Consider the following 20,181-nt stretch of genomic DNA (forward strand, 5'->3'; position numbering starts at 1 on the left):
AGATTACGAACTACCCGTTCCAAGATGGCCGCCATCTAGCCGTCTTCTATCTCTCCGAGCGCGACTATAATTAATGGGGTAGATTACTTCCGGGTAACCGCGGCATTCGACGGATTGCGTCCCGCATGGGTACAGCGTCCTCTGGCTATCGTCTTCATTAAAGTGAGTATTGCATACGAAGCCTGAGTTATCGATAACAAGTTCTGTGTTAGAGATATCCCTTAGTTTAAATTGGCAATTCAGTTCAATTTACTTTATTTAATTCCCCAGTGACAGACGCCCCAGTCGCTATTGGAGTAATCCAGCGCATCAGCGAGATCTCTCCTTAAAGCGAAAATAAAAAGATGCTAAGTAAGTTTCAATTCATTATACGGGTGTGTATGTGGTATATGATACACATGAAACGGACTAACCTTTATAAAAACACTAACAGAAATTACCGATTAAGAGGTTATATACCATTGGAAACACACTGAAGTATCTCGATCCGTGTCTTGGCCGTTACTAGTGAGACGGTAAACTGAAGTAAGTTCTTTATCACGTGGGTGAGCACTGTTACAACAATTGTAGCGCGTGCACTCAACCTATGTATCCTTAATTATAGGTTGAAAATCATATGCCTTACAAAATCATACGGGATCCATTGGACTCGAGTGTATACATCTGGGTAAGAGATTTCCCTTGCCTTCCTAAGCCCAATTTTGTTTATTCAACATTTCACCAAGGTCACTAACATCAGTCCATATGTTTCAGTCCCCAGAAATACAGTCCTGAAGAGACCCGGTATCTAGAGTGGGTCGAAACGCCGTCGACAACACATATAATAGAGACAGTTTCGGGTTGAATCATCTATAAATCACTAAATCTGTCCTTATATATATTACCAATAACCCTTTTAACTCTTTTTCTTGTTTATACATATGTAATGTAATAGGTTATGGTTTTTTTCACTTGGGGTCACACATCACTGTAAATATTGAATTATGTATATGTGTCCAACTTTAGAAATGTATATATTTTTTCTGATATGAAACAAATGAACTTTTGAATAAAATTAATACCTACCTCGGCTGAGGTTAGGTATTACAAAAAAAGATATAGACCTTGGTGAGGGTTTAATATGAGAGTGGATGTGAAAATGATATGATATGCTTTCCAAAAAAGAATAACATTATTTAATTCTTGTTACTGTGATTAAATCAGAGTGACGTATTTAGTCACAAACTGTATATTATGATTACAAGTGAGTTCCTTGTGGATATTGTTTTGTACTCACTGGATTCAAGCAAGCCTGGCTGAAGACAGCTGAAATGCCAGAAACCAGTCCTAGGAACCTTGTTTCCGGTCCAGGGAAGGCATGGCTTAACAGTTCGGGCTGGACTGTTCCCATGAGGCACAGGGTCAGACTGATTTGCATATGGCCATGTCTGAACTGGAGCGGCAGAGTGGGCTAAAAAACGGTGATGGATCAAACCCAGATCTGTTGACTGGGTGTGAGTGTTTGATTGGTTTTGATGCTCCGTCCATCACCACCCTCTTTTGTACCGCTTTGAAGAGGTACACAGCACTAATTCAATGGCACAGGATTCTTTAACTGATCTGTAAAAAACGTCTGGGGAGATCTGCGACCATCTAAGCCGTCGTCCGCCTTCTATTGGTCTTATCAACCCATTGTGCTCCACTCTTCTTTTGTTTTTCAGGAGTGGTCCACAAATTTGAACACAGAGGGGATTGTGGTCACTGTAGACACTTTCCAGTATGGTGAAACCACAGAATAAAGATTGTAAAAAAGATTAAATAATATTAAAATCTATAAAAGAACCACTGCCTCTCCCTTTAAAGGAGGGAGCAAATGCCTTTCTGTGCGGGTAAGGTAAGGGACTAAGGGGCGTTAAGTCAAATCCATGTAATACATTATTCAATACTTTCCCCTGTACAGAGTGTTCGAAATGGATCCCCGACACCCTGGGGCAGCCTAAATCAACTATGCTGGTGGTCCTTGGGTGTCTGCTCCCGCCGGTGCTAGTGGTCCTTGGGTTTCCACACGGGTGTATATTAAAATCCCCTAACACCATGAGATTTTGTCGTTTGGCAGTATAATACTGCCTTATAAAAGAGCCCAACTCTGTAATATTACAACCACCATGGGGATTTGCTGAAGAATTGTAAAAATTAATAAGACCCAATTTGTTAGCCCCCGTCTTAAAACGAAGGACTGTAGACCTGGGCTTGAAGACGACAAAACCCTTATCTGGCAGTCTAATGCCAGAGAGATATAAGTAGCAAGGCCGCCCTTAGATCTACCCACCATAGAAGGGGAAGTTGGGCCAAAGAAAACCTTATAGCCTTCCAAAAATAAGTTACATTCAACCGACCACGTTTCTTGTAAACAAATAACCCAATATTGTTTCACAAATTGCGTCCATATTGGATCTGAGAACTTATTAGCCTGGCCTGCAATATTCCACGATATTATAGTATTGTGAGATGCACTAGGGCCCCCCTTATCTTGCACACAGTTATCCTGGTGATTTAACACTATCTCTGGGCTCGTAAATGGAGGGCTAGTATGTCAATCACATGATTCCAATGTAGTTAGTGGGGAAAATCTGTTAGAAGGGACAAGGTGCTGTTGACTAGGGAGCAACTAATGCAAGTGAGCTGTAGGAGGGGGCAAGTGTGAATAAACAGGTAGAAATCTATATGACAGGCCATCTAGAGGAGCCACAGAGTTAGTGTGGGTATATCCTGGTATGTTCGGTTTGTAGAAGTATCCAAGTGGAACTGCCGTGATGGACGACCTGAAGCCGGAGGGAGCAGAGTAGGGATCCGTAAGCAGGATCCTTTCAGCTAGATGCAGTCTATTCAAGTTTACAATAACACAATCACCCATGCCTATTTTGCGAGTACTACCTATCCAGCTTACTCTACGCACCATATTAATGATTGGTTCTTCTAAATCTGTTTCAAAACATGAAATAGAACTTTTGTGGGAATCAGACTTGTACTAAGAACTTTCAGCTCATACTTGGAAATCGATATGGGTCAAGATTCATACTTCATCTTCATCAGCGAGCACAACACAAACATTATATTATTTTTTATAAGAGATTATTTATTACACCCACAAGTCTATATAAATGTAAAGTCTCTTCTAATACTAACTGTTGGTCATGTACACATGATGAAAGTGATCTTTTTCATATTGTTTTTGAATGCCTGCTTGGTAAAGTTCTGGTTACCGATTTGGCACAAAATCACTGACATCCTATCGGTGTCCCTTCCTTTTGATTTTATATCTATATATTTTTAAGTAGTACCTCTCCATGTTGGGCTTCTCAACTCTTGGTTGGAAAACTTATTGACTTAATGCTCGCCTTAGCTTTTCAAATATTTACCTCTAATTGGAAGGATACAGCGAAAATGTCATATATGGCATGGTGGAACCTGTTATGTCATCATCATCGATTAGACCGTGGCCATGCCACATCTATTCCTTTAAAAATTAAAAAAGATTTATTATGGTCACCTCCTACTTCATTTTTATCTAGGAAAATGGACAGATCAGTTTCTAAAGTTTGTAATTACGAACCTCCTTAAATCAAAACTGTTTTATTACAATTGTTTATACTATTCCGAAGTTGATGGCTCTCACTGTTCCAACCTGATATTGCATTATTTTTTCCTTCTCTTATCCTTTTTTTTTCCTTTGCTTTCCTCTGCTTCCTTTTTCATCTTCTTTTCTATCCTTCCTCTATCTTTAAAAAGATTAAAATGCATTTGTTTTAGCAATTTATTTTATATTATAATTCAAGTTTTCAAGAGAACATTTTCATATTATTAGTTATGTTTAATTTGTCAATCTTTTAATAGTTTAAAATCTTTTCCTTGTTATCAGGTTGTTATATTGTACATTCTACTTGCTCTCGCATTCACTTGGATTGTTTTATAGATCATTATTATTGTTAGAATTAATTGCACACTGTTCAAATTTAATTCTCAATAAAGCATTTTTGAACTTAAAAAAGGACTTAAAGGTGGGAGGCAGTTATACTAGCCAATAAACTTTGCCAATATACTTTGTGCACTCAATACCTTCTATGTTATGTTATGTTATGTTATGTTATGTTATGTTATGTTAAATGGGACTTTTATAGCGCAACGGCTACTCCAAAGGAGTGTCCCGGCGCTTTTGTGCTCCAGACCAAAGAAAGAGCTGGAAAACATAACAGTAAAAAGAGCAGGGGCCTAAAGAGGGGGCAGATTATCCAGTGAACAGCCAGGTTTTTAAGTCTTTTCTGAAGGCAAGCAGGTTAGCGGTGTTTCGCAAGGACACCGGTAAGGAATTCCATAGCTGCGGAGCACGAAAGCTAAAGGACCGGCCGCCTAGCCGAGCCCTTTTGATGCGTGGCACCCGAGCCAAAGCCAAAGCTTCTGACCTGAGGGATCGTACAGGTCGATAGAAGTCCAGCCTCCTCTGAAGATATTTGGCACCATTGCCATGCAAGGCCTTATGGGCGAGAGTCATGGCCTTGAAAAGTATCCTCTTCCGCACCGGAAGCCAGTGAAGGGATACGAGGAGATTGGAGGCACTGGTGCGGCGGTGCAGGCCAAAAATTGCACGAGCAGCAGCGTTCTGAGTAACCTGCAAACGCTGGAGGAGGTATTCAGGCAGACCCAGAAATAGGACATTTGCATAGTCCAATCTGGACCCTATGAGTGCCTGAACAGTGATCCTCCGATGTTCCTCCGAGAGAAGGGGAAAGAACTTGCGCAACATTCTGAGTATCCCAAAGCATGTTCCCGTAAGAGTGGAAACCTGGGATTTGAGCGAGAGCTCGTTGTCAATTTTAACCCCCAGGTTCTTAGCCCACTTAGAGGACTGAGTGGGAGGGAACATGTCAGCAGGCCACCATCCCTGCCAATCTGGTTCTGATGGGCATCCGAAGAATAGTATTTCGGATTTGTCCGAGTTGCATTTGAGGCTGTTGTGTGAAAACCAGCTAAAGACAGCCCCAAGGCACTCGCAGATCCTTTCTCCATCGAACTCTTCGCTCTTACGACAGGTGAATAGAAGCTGGGAGTCGTCAGCATAAGAGACGATCCGGGCCCCGTAGGACTCCGCCAGTGTCGCCAGAGGGGTCATAAGGATGTTAAATAGAGTGGGGCTCAGTACAGAGCCCTGAGGCACTCCGACTCCCAATGGCGGCATCTCGGCGGACCCGGGTGGGACCCAGACCGTCTGCCGGCGGTTGGCCAGAAAGGAACGAAACCAGTTGAGCACCGTCCCCCCTAGACCGATGTTATGAAGTCTAGTGAGGAGATCCTCGTGGGGGACGGTGTCAAACGCCGCCGACAGGTCTAACATGACTAACATCACCCTGCCTCCTGTGTCCAGCACCTCCTTCACAATCTCCGAGACTTCCAGGAGCGCCGTCTCGGTGCTTAAGTTGGAACGAAAGCCCGATTGGGATTCATGAAGTAACTCATTAGACTCCAGGAAGTTAGAAAGCACGCTGTGCACGTGTTTCTCCAGGATCTTGGTCAGTGCTGGAAGGAGCGAGATTGGCCTATAATTAGAAGGCGCCTCTGGATCAAGATTGGGCTTCTTGATCAGGGGGATGACCATGGCTTGCTTCCAGGCCTGGGGCAGAAAACCCTGACTCAGGGATAAATTGAGGATAGGATTAGCTATGGGATTAATGACATCTGCCATTTTCGCTAAGAATTTTGCTGGACACGGATCTAATGGTGAGCCTGATTTAAGGTTCCTCATCAAGGCTAAGGATGCGGCAACCGGAAGGGGAGGAAAGTCTAGCAAAGCTGGGCCAGGAGGAGACAGGAAGACTGTCTCCGTCGGCATCGTAGATAAATCATCTAACGCTCTCGACGGGAAAGAATCCTGAATTAGCCTGATTTTGGTGGTGAAGAAATTGGCAATAGTGTTAGCCCAGGTCTCCACCGGGGCACCCTGAGTAGAGGTTGTCCGGGGGCTGGTGAATTCACGTACAATTGAAAAAATCTCCTTACAGGAGTTAGCTGCGTCTTCAATCCTTTTAGCGAAGTAACATTTCTTGCCCTGTAAAATAAGATCGTGGTAGGACTTCATCATGATTTTATAGCGTTGTTTGGCTTCAGGCTCATACTGGACTCTCCACGCCCGCTCAGCAGCTTTACATTGCCTACGAGCGTGGGCTAAATCCTCCGTAAACCAGGGGGCAGAGACCCGCCGGGCAGCAGATCTGGGTGGCTGTGAGGGAGCGAGCTCATTTAGTCTGGCAAGAAGCCAGGATTGTAGGCTCTCCAGATCTTTCTCCAGGTCGCCAGTACAGGAAACAGGGTGATCTGCCAGGGCATGCGTTAGCATGTCTGGGGTCACCCGGTGGAATGCCCTATAGCTGCTGCCCTGCTGCCTCATGACACTGGCCGGAGAGGTCACAGTAGAAGGTATTTCAAAATGGGCAAGATAATGATCAGACCAGACGACTGGCAGAAGAGTTACAGCCATGATAGGTGTGGTGGAAAACACCTGATCGAGTGTGTGGCCTTTGTTGTGGGTCGGACCAGAAAGATAGGGGGAAAGGCCTAGAGTGGATGCAATATCCAGCAATTTGATGGCGTCCTGGTCATTATGGTCATCCATATGGAAATTAAAATCTCCCGCCAGTAGGCACAGCTCCGATCTAAGGACAAGGATCGACATGGCCTGCTGGAGATCATCAAGAAAGGATCCCACTGGGCCCGGAGGTCTGTAAACAATCAGACCCTTCAGCGCTTGTTGCGGCGATAGGGAGATGGTAAAGGCTAAAGAGTCCGCCTCTGCGATGGTGTGAGTATGCGTGACCGTGCACGGAAAAGATTTTTTAACAACCAAGGCAACTCCTCCTCCCCTACCCTTGTCTCTGTCCTGTCGATGGATGGTATAGTCCGTGGGGATGGCTGCCGCAATGTCCGGGTGGGAGGAATCATTCAGCCATGTTTCAGTAAGCATCAGACAGGTAGGACTGGTCGTTGAGAGGAGATCAAAAATCTCTTGAGTGTGTCGGTGCAACGACCTCGTATTGAGGAGTAAACAAAGGTGTTTTATGCTACACTCCTTAGCAGGGATAGGGGAAGGGAAGGAGCGAACAGGGTGCCAATGGCAAGCAGGGCACGTATGTTTACCCTTATATCTGCCAGGAAAAACCGTGTAACACGACGCATTCCAGTTACGCAAAGAGTATAGCTCCTGAGCGGAGTAGGAGAGCATAGTGGCCAGAAGTACCCGCCACGCCAGACGCTTCCGGGACGCTGACGGGCGCAGACGGGCAGGACTCTAGCACGACTCCGGCGCAGGTCCGGCGCATCCGCTGGTCGCGTCCGCTGCGCGGAGCCGTAAGTGCCTGTTTTTATAGTCCTTGTCTATGGCCTCCCCAACCCAGCCCAAACGAAGATGGCCGCCAAAACCGGCGTCCAGCCCTCGGCATCAACACTCAGCCGAGGGTGGGACCGGAGCTGCAGGGAGGGGGGAAAAAAGAGTTTTTAAGCGCTGCTGAGCGCTGGGGGGTCTCTACACACTGCTGCAGGCTAGAAAATACAATTAGCAAGCACAGGTGAAAAAACGAGTAAAATCACGAAAATTAGTTTAAAATTGAAAGAAAAGCAGGAGACCTCCCGGCTTCCGCCTCAGGAGGGGAAAGGTGTGTGCAGAGTCTGATATTACCGCTTTCCAAGTCTCAGGTGCCTTTTATAGTCCTTGTCTATGGCCTCCCCAACCCAGCCCAAACGAAGATGGCCGCCAAAACCGGCGTCCAGCCCTCGGCATCAACACTCAGCCGAGGGTGGGACCGGAGCTGCAGGGAGGGGGGAAAAAAGAGTTTTTAAGCGCTGCTGAGCGCTGGGGGGTCTCTACACACTGCTGCAGGCTAGAAAATACAATTAGCAAGCACAGGTGAAAAAACGAGTAAAATCACGAAAATTAGTTTAAAATTGAAAGAAAAGCAGGAGACCTCCCGGCTTCCGCCTCAGGAGGGGAAAGGTGTGTGCAGAGTCTGATAGTGCCTGATCTGCACCCACATCATTACATCATGTTAGAAGTTTCACGGTCCCCGATCATGCAGTAATGGAGATGGGGCAAGTAAGTATGAGTGAGCTGAAAAATGGTAGGCTCAGATATTTGATGCTTTCAGCCCTAGTGGTGTGCTTACAGCAGAATGCTTTAGTCAAAGTGTTCACTGTACTAGCACTATTGGTGCTACTACAGTGCTTGCTGGTAGTTATGGGTGTAATGGTCAGCACAGTCCTCCTTAGCAGTTTCATTAGGGGCGCCAGCAAGCACTGGCGCTATTTTTTTTTTAGATTTGGCAGCGACACGGTACAAGTATCAGCGTGCAGGGAGAGGGCACAAGAAACCAACGACGAGCATAGCTAGTTCAAGCAGGGCTTTGATGCCAAAAGTGGAGGCTCAGATTTTGGTAATAAATGCCACAGGATTAATGGTTCTCAAATGACTAGTGGCATGCTCTCAGCTGTGTGCTTACTGACCTAGTGTAATTGTCATTTACAGCGCCAGCAGCAAATACAGTCCTCATAAGCAGGATTGTTATAGGGCTCTCATAAGCCTATGATCCCTGGATTGTCGCCATTTTTTAACAGATTTGGCAGTAAACATAAGTATCTAGTTGCTATCACTTTGTTTTCACTTTTTTCATTCACTTTTGATTGTAATTGCCTTCCACTCTCCTCCACTGCTTTCAACAGTTCACTTTGACCAAGTCACTTCTAACAGTACAGGAATATGTAATTGTTTCCACTTTGTTTTCTCTTTTTGTCTTCACTTTTAATTGTCATTTCTTTCCTCTCTCACCCACTCATATCAGCATTATACATTTGACCAAGTCACTTCTAACTTCCTATTGGTGCGTATCTCCTCCTGATGATCTTGGAGCCTACTGCTGCGGAACCTGCGGAGCATGGCAGGCATAGAGTCAGGGCCGAGGAGTATCTGCATGTGGGAGAGGAATACAGATGTTTTGAATCAGCACCGCAATAAAAAAGTAAAAGCCTCAGAGTTGGTGGTGTTTACAGAAATCAAAACAGTTTTCATTAGTGGGATCCCGCAGGGCTATTATCTCAGAGTTGGGACCATTTTGTCAATCAATTGCATCAGTGACCCAGGCGGGTGTGCAGGTAGTGAGTGGCGAGGCAGTAGTGAAAAACGGGTAGCTAGTGCTTTACCTTGAATTCCTTTTCCTTGGCCACTGGGTCACAATGTTTAGGGGATCATCAAGATTGATTACTGATCAATCAAAGCAAGCTTTATTCGATTTCAAACATAAAAATCATAAAAGCATTGATTACTGAATCATTGATCACTGAAACAAGTTGACAAGTTTATCGTTACAGTGTTGCGGTTGCCATTTTCTTGCTGCTAGGGCATCTTGAGGTTCCCGAGTTGGGTGAGAGATGACAAGAAAGAGAGTGCTTGGGCCTTGGGGCTACATAGATACACTCAGGGAGTTATTCTGGAAATCCATCTGCCTTTTTGGTGGGCAATGTTGATGAATGTAGGGAGAAAATTGTAGATGGTCTCCCGCAGCTGATGGAGCTCTCTCTTCAGGCGGCCATCTTTTCCGGGCTTCAAGCCATGCCCACCCTTGGAGAATGTTTTTAGCGAGAAGGGCCACCAAAGGAAATCATTACTGATAATGATACTCACCTATTACTCCCCATAGCTCCACCAATGAAACTCCGTTCAGTTTCTTGAGGGGACGCAAAGTTCATATGAGTTTGTTTTCAAATTGGTTAGAAAGCAAAGCAGAGAAAGTAAAAAAATTACAATCTAGTGAGAATGTTTATCGTGCATTGAGACAAGTCAAGATAAAGGAGTATTTTGATCAGAAACACCATTCCCATGTCAAAGATTTTAGTAAAGGAGATTGGGTTATGGTTAAGAGTTCGAGAAAAGTGAAGAAAGGTGAACCAAAAGTTTTTTTACAACTTGAAATTGGGAAAGTTGCCAAGGGATCGATTTTATTAGAAGGGAAAAATTAGTGGACTAGAAGGCAACTGGTCAAAATTTCTCCTTTGTAGACACAAATCTGATTGGCAGAAGTGGTTGCAACCAGAAAAAGGTAATAAACAATTGAGATATTGACATTTAGTTACCAGTAACAGCTACCATTGACAATCATGGAAATGTAGTGTTATCTCGTTCATGTGTGATAAAGATACCAAGCAAATTCAAAGATTACGTGTTGCATTAAAAATAATTATTTAGTTAGTTAGTTTTTTAGGTATTTCAATAGTGGAAATCTTGTTTTTATCAGTTGTATAGGGGGGAGGTTTGGTAAGATGCTGTAAACTGAGTTGGACAGCGTTAGAAGAGGAAGGTAGAAAAGGAATTTTAGAGTAGGAATGTAGAATAGGAATGTTCTTATGGTTCTGGCAGTGACCACTATGTCAGTTGCTGCCAGGATCTTAGAGGAGTAAGTTGTACTTTGCTGTGTTATGTCATGGGCACTTTGTGTCATAATAAATCTAACATTCAACAACTTCTACTGAGTGTGACCATTCACTTCAGGACACTTACTTATTATGTTCAATGTAGTTCTCTGTGCACCTTATGGTCAGCAACAATGTGTTTACTGGAACAAACAGAACGGGCAACTAAATAAAAGTATTTCACTATTTAAAACTGGAAATGTGGATGAACTGAAATTCAGAGGTTTCTCATTCTGTACTAACAGAACATTATGCTTTACATCTGACACATGGTGCTTAATTTGTAAACTAATGTGTGCTGGTGCCTAAAGCTCTGCTCAGATGCCCATGGCTGGTGTTATTAAATGTCAGTTTGCTGAATACCAAAACTGTATAGTCTTGAATCCATTGCAATGCCTCCTTTATCAACTACCAGATATCCCTTGTCCCTTTATCTCACTCTTGTGGGTTCTGTCTCTCTCCCTTTGTGAAGATTTTTCAATCTTTCTCTTCCTCTTTTTTTCCACTTTGTTGTTTTTGCCTCTCCTGCTCTAGTCTCCTTAAATGTCTGAAGCGCTAAAATAAGGTCCATCCCTCAAAAATGAGAGCCAGTGATCTCCACCGGCAACCACTGGCTTAAATTATGAACTGTGGACACATATATGACTAGGAAGTTCCTAAAGAGTTCAGGTAGACTTAGCCTCAGCCATATTGTTGAGCGAGGAAATCGGCATCTCCTATTAGTCACCACAGAGTACAAATAGTTCCAATGGGACGAGCATGATATTCACTTGCAATCTAGGTAGTTTTACTATAGGACTTGCTGCTTTAAACTAAAGTAGGGGAACTTGCTTCATTTGGATGTGTGAATTGTGTACATATCCAGTTATATGCAAACTGGTTGCAGCTAATTAGAAGTGAAAGTTGTCAGACCTTTGAAGCAGCGTTAGTTTTGCTACACCTTTTTATGTTTGACCAGGCCACTGAACGGCTGCAGAAAGAGCATTTATGGTATAATCTTGATATTTATACAATTGTGCATATTGTTTTCCCTACATTAACATCAAATTTCAGTTCCCATATATATCTGCATTTGTGTGGTTTCAATAATGTTGTTAACTGATATGATCATGTAATCATTTGAATAGTACTCTGTATCTATATTGTAACTGTATGTACATCCATGATCATGCATTTAAGCGTATACTGAAATGTTTTGCCAAGTTAAATTGACCAAAGGCCCTAAGCATTTTGATTTCTTAACATTTAACCTACAACTAGAAACTTGCTTGGGTTGTGATGCTTTTTCTCTTCTGCAGGTGCAGTGGTATGATCTCAAGAACAGAGAAAGGCACATTGTGTGTGAAAGACAGTGATGTTCGGGAGGAGTACTTTGTCAAGGACAAGGTGCCTTAACGAACAAAGGGAGGACTACTGTTTTGTATGGAATTGAAATAAGGGAGGAATCCAAGGATGATTGACTGTGTGGATCACAGGAAAGGAGTTTCAAGTGTAGTTGTCAAGTTTTATTATCTGAAGGTGGAAAGAAATGAGACACGTGATGTTGAATTCACAAATGTTCTTGTGGGGTTTAATGGGTGATCACTCTTCAGCTTCAGCCAGATTCCTATTAGACTCAGAGGGGTATAGATTATTTTTTTATCTTCCTGAGGAACTGTTGCAGGAACTATTGAGGGATGGAGACCCCTGGGATCGAGCCCGACTCCCCACCTGAGGCATCTATATGACTTCTGCTACCTGCCATTCCATTGGAGATGCTCTGCATTCAGTATAAGGGTGCAATCCCTTTCGCCATTTTCTAGAAAGCTCACTGGCATGATGGCTACAAGGAATGTATGTCATTACATCGCATACCAATACCACGCGTGCCATTACAACGCGGGTATTACTACGCGATGTCAATGACAACGGCATGCCATTAATCGCAAACTTTTACCACGAGTATGCTTTTACCACGCATGCCATTACAACGCAAAGGCATGCGTGGTAAAGCTATACTAGTGGTTAAATTATGCAAGGTAAGTGACTCTACCCTACCCCTGCACAACCCTCCCCGACCCCCAGTCCTCTCCCTACTATGACAATACTCTACCCTGCACAACCCCCAATACTACCCTAAAACACTACACTACGCAAACACTACAACACTACACTAAACCCAAAAATACTACACTACACAAACACTACAACACTACCCTAAAACCTAAAACACTACACTACACAATCACTACAACACTACCCTAAACCCTAAAACAATACACAAACACTACGACACTACCCTAAACCCTAAAACACTACACTACACAAACACTACAACAGTACCCTAAACCCTAAAATACCACACTACACAAACACTACACAAACACTACAACACTTCCCTAAACCCTAAAACACTACACTACACAAACACTACAACACTACCCTAAATCCTAAAACACTACACTACACAAACACTACAACACTACCCTAAAACACTACACAAACAAACACTACAACACTACCTTAAACACTAAAACACTACAAAAATACCCTAAACCCTAAAACACTACACTACACAAACACTACAACACTACCTAAATCCTAAACCACTACACAACACAAACACTACAACACTACCCCTAGCACGACCCCCTACACTACCCAAACACCACTACACTACCCTAAACTCTAAAACACTACGACACTACAACACTACCCTAAACCACTACCCACACTACCCCACCCCTCCACTACCCTAAACCCTAAAACACTACGACACTACAACACTACCCTAAGCCACTACCCACACTACTCCCACCCCAAAAACAATCACCCTTACCTCTCTTTCCTCGTGGTTCCTCTCCAGCGTCGCCGTCTCTGCTCCTGGTTCCTGCTTCCTGCTTCACGTCGAGGGGCGGTGCACGTCATTGTGAGGAAACGGAAGAGCCTCTGTTTCATCACAACGAGGTGGATTGGCATTACATTGCATGCGTTGTAACAGCGCATGCGATGTGAAAACAAGCGAAGTAATGGCTACGCGTTGCTACATCGCATGCGTTGTTATGCTTGCGATGTAATGGCATTGCGGGTAAACAGCCGCGTTGTAATGGCTGTTTCCCGGCTACAAGTTGTGCCCTCCAATGTGCCTAATCTAGTCAATGGTGCAATGTCTTGGAAGCCACCCTGTATCAGTTCCACAAGGTCTTCCTGATGCTGAGCGGCATACCAACAAAAAGGGTGACCCCTTAGGAGCAACAGACAGAGCATCCGTCCCCACTGGTGTGTTGGATGCCTCCTGCGGTATAGTTGAGATCAGACAAGTTCTTTGTCAAGGCAAATCGATAACTGTTCTCTTGGAGCCTTATTGCGGTCTTACCCTTCCAATTAGGGTGTGAGACCTTCTGAGGCTACTTTAATTCCCTCTCGGACCGCTTTACAATCAGGAGCCTTGAGGAAGGGCATAGTGTATGCCAGGACCATCCCAAGTCACCCACAAATCTGAGTTATGAACCGGGTCACTCACAGTAGTCTACTGCATCCTCGAACATTTGGGTGGCACGCAAGGCAGTCCGCCTCGTTTGAGCCTACCTTGCTTCCTATTCCCTTGGAATCAGCCAGCTCATCCTGACCCCAAACCACAGTAGCTTCGGGAACTCTGTTAAAACCAATTGTGTCTGTATTTTAAGTTGCTGCCCCTGCTGGATTTTACTGAGACCAAGGCTCCTCTTCAGGGGCTAGGGGATGGACATTATGTCCATCCCTGGGGTTCTACCAGGTGGTGAATAACTGACTCATAGTTGGGACTTTACTAGGTCAGCCTCTTGGTTTTTGCAGGCCAAAGAAAGCTATGTTCAAGTCAACTGCCACTGTGAGTGCCCTCCCTGTATGCCGCAGTGCACCAGTCACTTTGTGGGCATTCTTGGTCTCTACCTTCGGTCGGCCAGGCCCTGCAGGCCTCATCTTTTTCCAGGAGCTGCTGGGTTACTAGATGACAACCACTGCTCTCACAGCCAAACTGCTCCTCTCCCAGCAATTTTAGGCATTCTGCTATTCCTGCAGTAGAGTTTTACTTTTCTCTGTGAGCACCTGGAGAACCCCCAGGGCGGGCAACCTGTGAGGTAGAAAACTCAGAGATAGGGGATGGAGTGGACCACATGGCTATATGTCTACTCCATTCTCCAGCTGGCCACGTCCCTCTGGTCATGTTTTATTATTGAGGTGGAGCTAATTGCTATCAACATAGGTATATCTCCTAAACTGCCACAATTAATGTGGATATTTCCAGAGAATGTATGCATCCCTTGTAACTTATAATGTTGGTTTCATTGCCTCTGTGTGCTGTAAGGTTGTTATTTGGTTGAAGCTTGCCACTAACTACTAACTGTACTAACTTGTACTTTACTGTACTATGTAAAAGAAGCTCTGTCCTGTCTGTTTTTAGGGCGAAATGAGAATGTCAGTCTCTGTGTGGATTTCAAACTGGGTCAATCCATTTGTGACTTTCTCCAGACTCAAGATTAATCTTGGCAGACATGCTGAACCTGAACAAAGTCCGAACTATCATTTGGTATAGTTATATTTATAGTAAACTGATCTATTGGGTAGTTGCTGAAAGCTCTGTTGCATTCGTAGTAGCATATTTTGTTTTTAGAAGGTGTATTCCTCCTTTTTATAATCCTGTGCTTTTAAACACTTTTTGTTTGTTTTATTTTTTCTCAATTTGTACGTGCCTGAGGCGATGGAGGAAAGCAATAACTACATTTTTTGTTGGTCTGGCTTGACAGTGCAGCGGCCACCAAAGCTTATGTGATTCACAGAAAAACAGCTGAGAGAGGGTCTTTGACTCTTCCACAAACTGATCTTTCTCCATCCTGACTTAGATTTGGCAGACATTATGTGCTTTCACAGAAAAAGAATGATTGTAGTGCACAGTTGTGCTCAATTCTGTAAAAATGCAGGGTTGGATGAAGAGCAGCTTGCAACTATAAAGTATACACCCATAACAAGCATTTGATGACCAAATTAGTCATCAGCTAGTATATGATGATGTCAGTGGCAGCTACTGAAATGTAAGTGGTGGTGCACAAGACTGGTCCCGAATTGCAGTGATTCGGTGAGTGAAGCAAGGAAATCTAAGTTGTCCAAGGAGAGGCTTGGGTGGCTCTCCACTCTTTAGAAGATTTTGAAAAGGATGGCAAAATGGTGCATTTTACCTCACCTTTGCCAAATAAGTGGTTAAATATTTAAAGGCATAAAAGCAAGTTCTCAGGAGGTCCCCACAAGGTCCAGCTGTCCTTCAAGAAATATTTTCAGCAATTCATTAACTGCCAAATCTAACAATATCTCAATAAAATGTGACAAGTAGCAGCGTCCTTTCGCCTTCTAAACCCAGTCTAGAGATGCATGAGAGATTTTGCGGTGTAGCATTGTTTTGAATTCTGCCTCTGGGCTAAAACAGGTCAGTTATATCCATGTGTGCGCTTCATTAAGGAACTTGCATCCTGAATAGCTGCCACCAGTCCGTATCCCTTAGGCAGTTGCGGGCACTACAAGGTCCACGCATCATCGCGGCAGGAGCCGACTGCCGCCAGCCAATCAGAGCTCCAGGAGGCGCTTTAAACTGAAGTGTGGACTCCCACAGCACGGGTCCCGCCACCAGCCGCCACCAGTCCATGTCCCCCAGGCAGTTGGGACACTACAAGGTCCATGCATCATCGTGGCAGGAGCCGACTACCGCCAGACAATAAGAGCACCTGGAGGTGCTTTTAATTGAAGCTCGGGCTCCTGCAGCACAGGTCCCGCACCCAGCCGCCACCAGTCCGTGTACCCCAGGCAGTTGGGGCACTACAGGGTCCAGGTATCATCGTGGCAGGAGCTGACTACCGCCAGCCAATCAGAGCGCTTGGAGGTGCTTTAAATTGAAGCGCGGGCTCCCGCAGCGCGGGAAGCGCGCGGGCATGCCTGGGCCTCTCCCCGGCAAAGCCCAGGCCAAGGGAGGGCCCATTTGTGACCGTCCGAGACCGGTTGAGGCTGGGCTGGGCCACTCCTCTTTGAAGCAGCATCTGGAATCAGTGTCAAGACGGGTGAGTGCCCCATCCTTCAACAATAACCTCATTGAGATTATCCTGTTTTGATACCTACGTAACCCCATCACGAACAGTTATTATGGGAAAACGCACTACGCTACCGCCAGCACGCCCATTAACCGCTAGTGTCGACAGTATGCTTGAGAGGGCGGTCAATATTGCCTCAGGTGAAATAGAACTCACAGAGTGGTGCTTGTCCCTGGATATTGAGGGGCGGGCGGCTATTTCACATCTCAGAGGTGCTCTTGCAGACCGCACTCCAGAATTACCTTTGTCCCAACTCCACAGACTTGAAACTGATAAATGCCCTATTGCAAATGGGAGCACTACCGGGCCGGACACAATTGAGTCATCTGAGTTACACACGATCATTAATACCGCCACATCTGTAGGAATCCCTGTGCCCAAACAGAAGAGAAAGGCTGGGAAACCCACCTTCACTAAAAGGAAGCAGACCACTCGTCCCACTCCTGCAAGGACCTGTCTCTCTGCTTGGTTACAACCATCTTTAATTAATGACAATGATAACCCAGAAGGTTCTGACTCTCCTGTGACAACACTGACAACAAAGCTAAGTTGCTCAATTAGCACTCAGACTGAGGCAACACCTTGTATTGAGAGCTGCGGGGACGTTGTTGCCGCACTTGTGTATAAACAAGTTAATGAACTCTTGGAGAAGAAACTTGCTCCACTTAAGACTTGCATAGAAATTCTGGCTTTAACTATAGGGGGGGGTCGGTCATCAAGCAGGGAATGTACTAATGTCCAAAACTACCAAGGGGTGGGGGCACTAAGGGTGTAACAACGAGCACACCGACTCACGTCTCACTTGGAATTCAACCCACTACTGTTACTGCTATCACCTCTTTAAGTAACTCACGCGTGACACTAGATCAAATTTTGCCCTACCCCCAATCAAACCCAGGCAGGCATGGCATTGTACCTACCGGTAATCACTCCACCACCACACGCACCCATCTTAGACTTAGAGTTGACCAAACAGAGCAGTTCAGAACCCACTGAATGGCAGCTCTAGTAGTAACGTTTTATCCATCATAAATAGCAATCCCCCGGTAGCTAACCAAGATGTCCTGAGTCTGCCTCCTGCTGCGTGTCCCTCTGTGCTGGTCTTGGCAGGGGTACCAACATTAAAAAAGGACCAGCACGAGTCATGGTCTCAATTATGAAAAAAATGTGTAGCCTGGCTATCAAGGAATAAGAGGTTCCAGGTATCTGATATGAAGGACATTATCATGGTACGCAGAGTCGGTGGGTTGGCGCATCCATAAAGAACATCGAAGGGGACTGCGTTGTAATTAATTTTCGCAGGCCAGCTTTGGTGAGATACCTATTAAGGCCCTGTGAGTTTGAAACATTTAAGAGCTTCAACATATGCTCACTATCTCTTGGTTATTTTTATAAGCCAAACCACGGGCCCTGTTCCAACGTGACCCTTCCAACTCACACGTCTAATAGGTTTCAGGCACTGTCTGGTTTGGACACGCAAGATTGACTACCTTCTCTTGCAGTAGCATTTGTCCCCACAGACAGCTTTCTCCATTCTATGGATGCGGAAGCACCTGTCTCTGACGTCAGTGCCTCCAATCCCATTGATGTTAGTCCCTCCAATCCCATTGCACCCTGCCCTCCAACTAAATTAGCGCGGGCTAATTTAGTTAATTCCTGTCCCACCCTGACTATTACTGATGATGCTATGACGAAGGTTCTTTCTTGGAACATAGCTGGCCTAAGGTAAGAAAAAGGGTGACATTTCAAACTTGCTTCTTCATCAAACATGGGGAGAGCCAGGGAGGGTCTTCTTTTAATGTTTAATCTAAAATGTTCTTATAGTGCCAAGCTGATTGGCTCTTGTTCGCCCCATGTTCTAGCTGTGGAATTGTCAGGGAAGAATTTACCAACCCTATTAGTGGTAACTTTTTATAATTATTTCACTAGAACCCACAAGATCGAGCATCTAATGGCACTAGAGCAGTGGTTCCCAAACTCTTGACTCCTGAGGACCCCCATTGAGTCACCACCGGAAGCCGGGGACCCCCAAGCAATTTGTATGATTTAAATTTCAAACATTAAAACAGTAATTCGAAAAAAAATAGACACACATGTGCACACAAAACAAATACTCAAATTACTAAGGATTTTAGGGGCATATTTACAAGCAACTATCACCATGGGAACGTCACTTTTTGTGACCATCCCATGGCGATAGGGGCTTTGCCTTATTTACAAGGCAGTGTTAAGCCACTTAACATGGCTTAACACTGCTTTGTAAATTAGGCCCCCTTTCACGCAATGCTTAGCATGAAAGGGTGGGCAGTGGGTGTTGCGGTGGGCGTTCCACCTCAACACTCATTGATTTTGACACTGCCCCGTATTTATAAGGGCAGCGTATATAGGAGGCAGCACCAAAATTAAGACCAGGGAAAACCAAAACTCAACTTGGCTAAAAAAGGAGAATGCTTGTTTTCTCCTAGTTTTTGATTTTTCCATGTGTGCTGCCTTGTGCAGCACACATGGAAAAAGCAAAATGCGTTGGATTGTTTATGTTCAGGAAGGTAACCCTTCCTGAACATAAACAATCTTTTACAAGAATTGCATTTTGTCACTTCTTTGTCTGCTGCATTAACCAGCACACATAGAAGTGACAAAACGGCATTTCAAGTTTGTTTATGTGGAGGAAGGGGGGCCTTCCTGTACATAAACAATCTTCCCCTGCATGCAAACACTTTTGCACTATGGTGCAAGGGTGCCTGCATTGCTGCTACACTGCTAAGTGTAGCGCCAGCACGGGAAGAAATACAGGGCTGCACCATATTCTTCTAAATATGGTGCAGTCCTGCGTTTCTGAAGTGGTGGAGCGTGTAGTTAAGCTAAGGAGGCTAACAACATGCTCTGCCACTTCTGTTGTAAATATTCCCCTTAGTATTTTATATTGAAAAAATTTGCGAAAAACAAAAAGAATTAATGGGAAGGTTGGCGCTGCATCTCTGTGACCAACTCTTTAATGGTTGGTTTTATTTCACAGCACGAGGCTCCTGCTCCTGCCAGGGCCAGACTGGAAACCCAAAGCAGCCCTGGCAAATGTTTTCAGACCAGTCCCCAAACGGTGCACACCAAGTGCAGTGAGTGAGCCTGACCACAACAAAGGGGGCTTTGGGAGGCTCTCTCCCCAAGATATTTAGGAAACAATGGTGCAGTCTAAAACACATTTATCATTATATATTGAATTGTATTAGCTTTTAACAAATAGTAAATGAATACCTTACTATGCACCAGGATGCGACAATCTTTGTTTGGGTTCTTCAATGGTTCCGTTATTATCACCCTCCAACAGAGCCTCTCATCTCTCCATAGCCCCGGTTGTCACATGCATATCATTTGTTTTTTAGCATCTCTCATACCATTGTAGGATGTCAGAGCACTTTACATCACACACATATAGAAACAATGAATCATACATGAAAATCAGTGTATAGAAAATGTTACATAAGGCAAAGGGGACTACAAGGTGTAGGATTCACATGTCATTCATTCTGGTAGGCATTTTTAAAGAGTGCTTGGTCTGGAGAAGCACAAACTTGGGATTCAGAACATAACAGTGGTTAGCATTCACTTA

This window comes from Triturus cristatus, chromosome 11 (genome assembly GCF_964204655.1).
Source record: "Triturus cristatus chromosome 11, aTriCri1.1, whole genome shotgun sequence".
Taxonomy (NCBI): domain Eukaryota; kingdom Metazoa; phylum Chordata; class Amphibia; order Caudata; family Salamandridae; genus Triturus; species Triturus cristatus.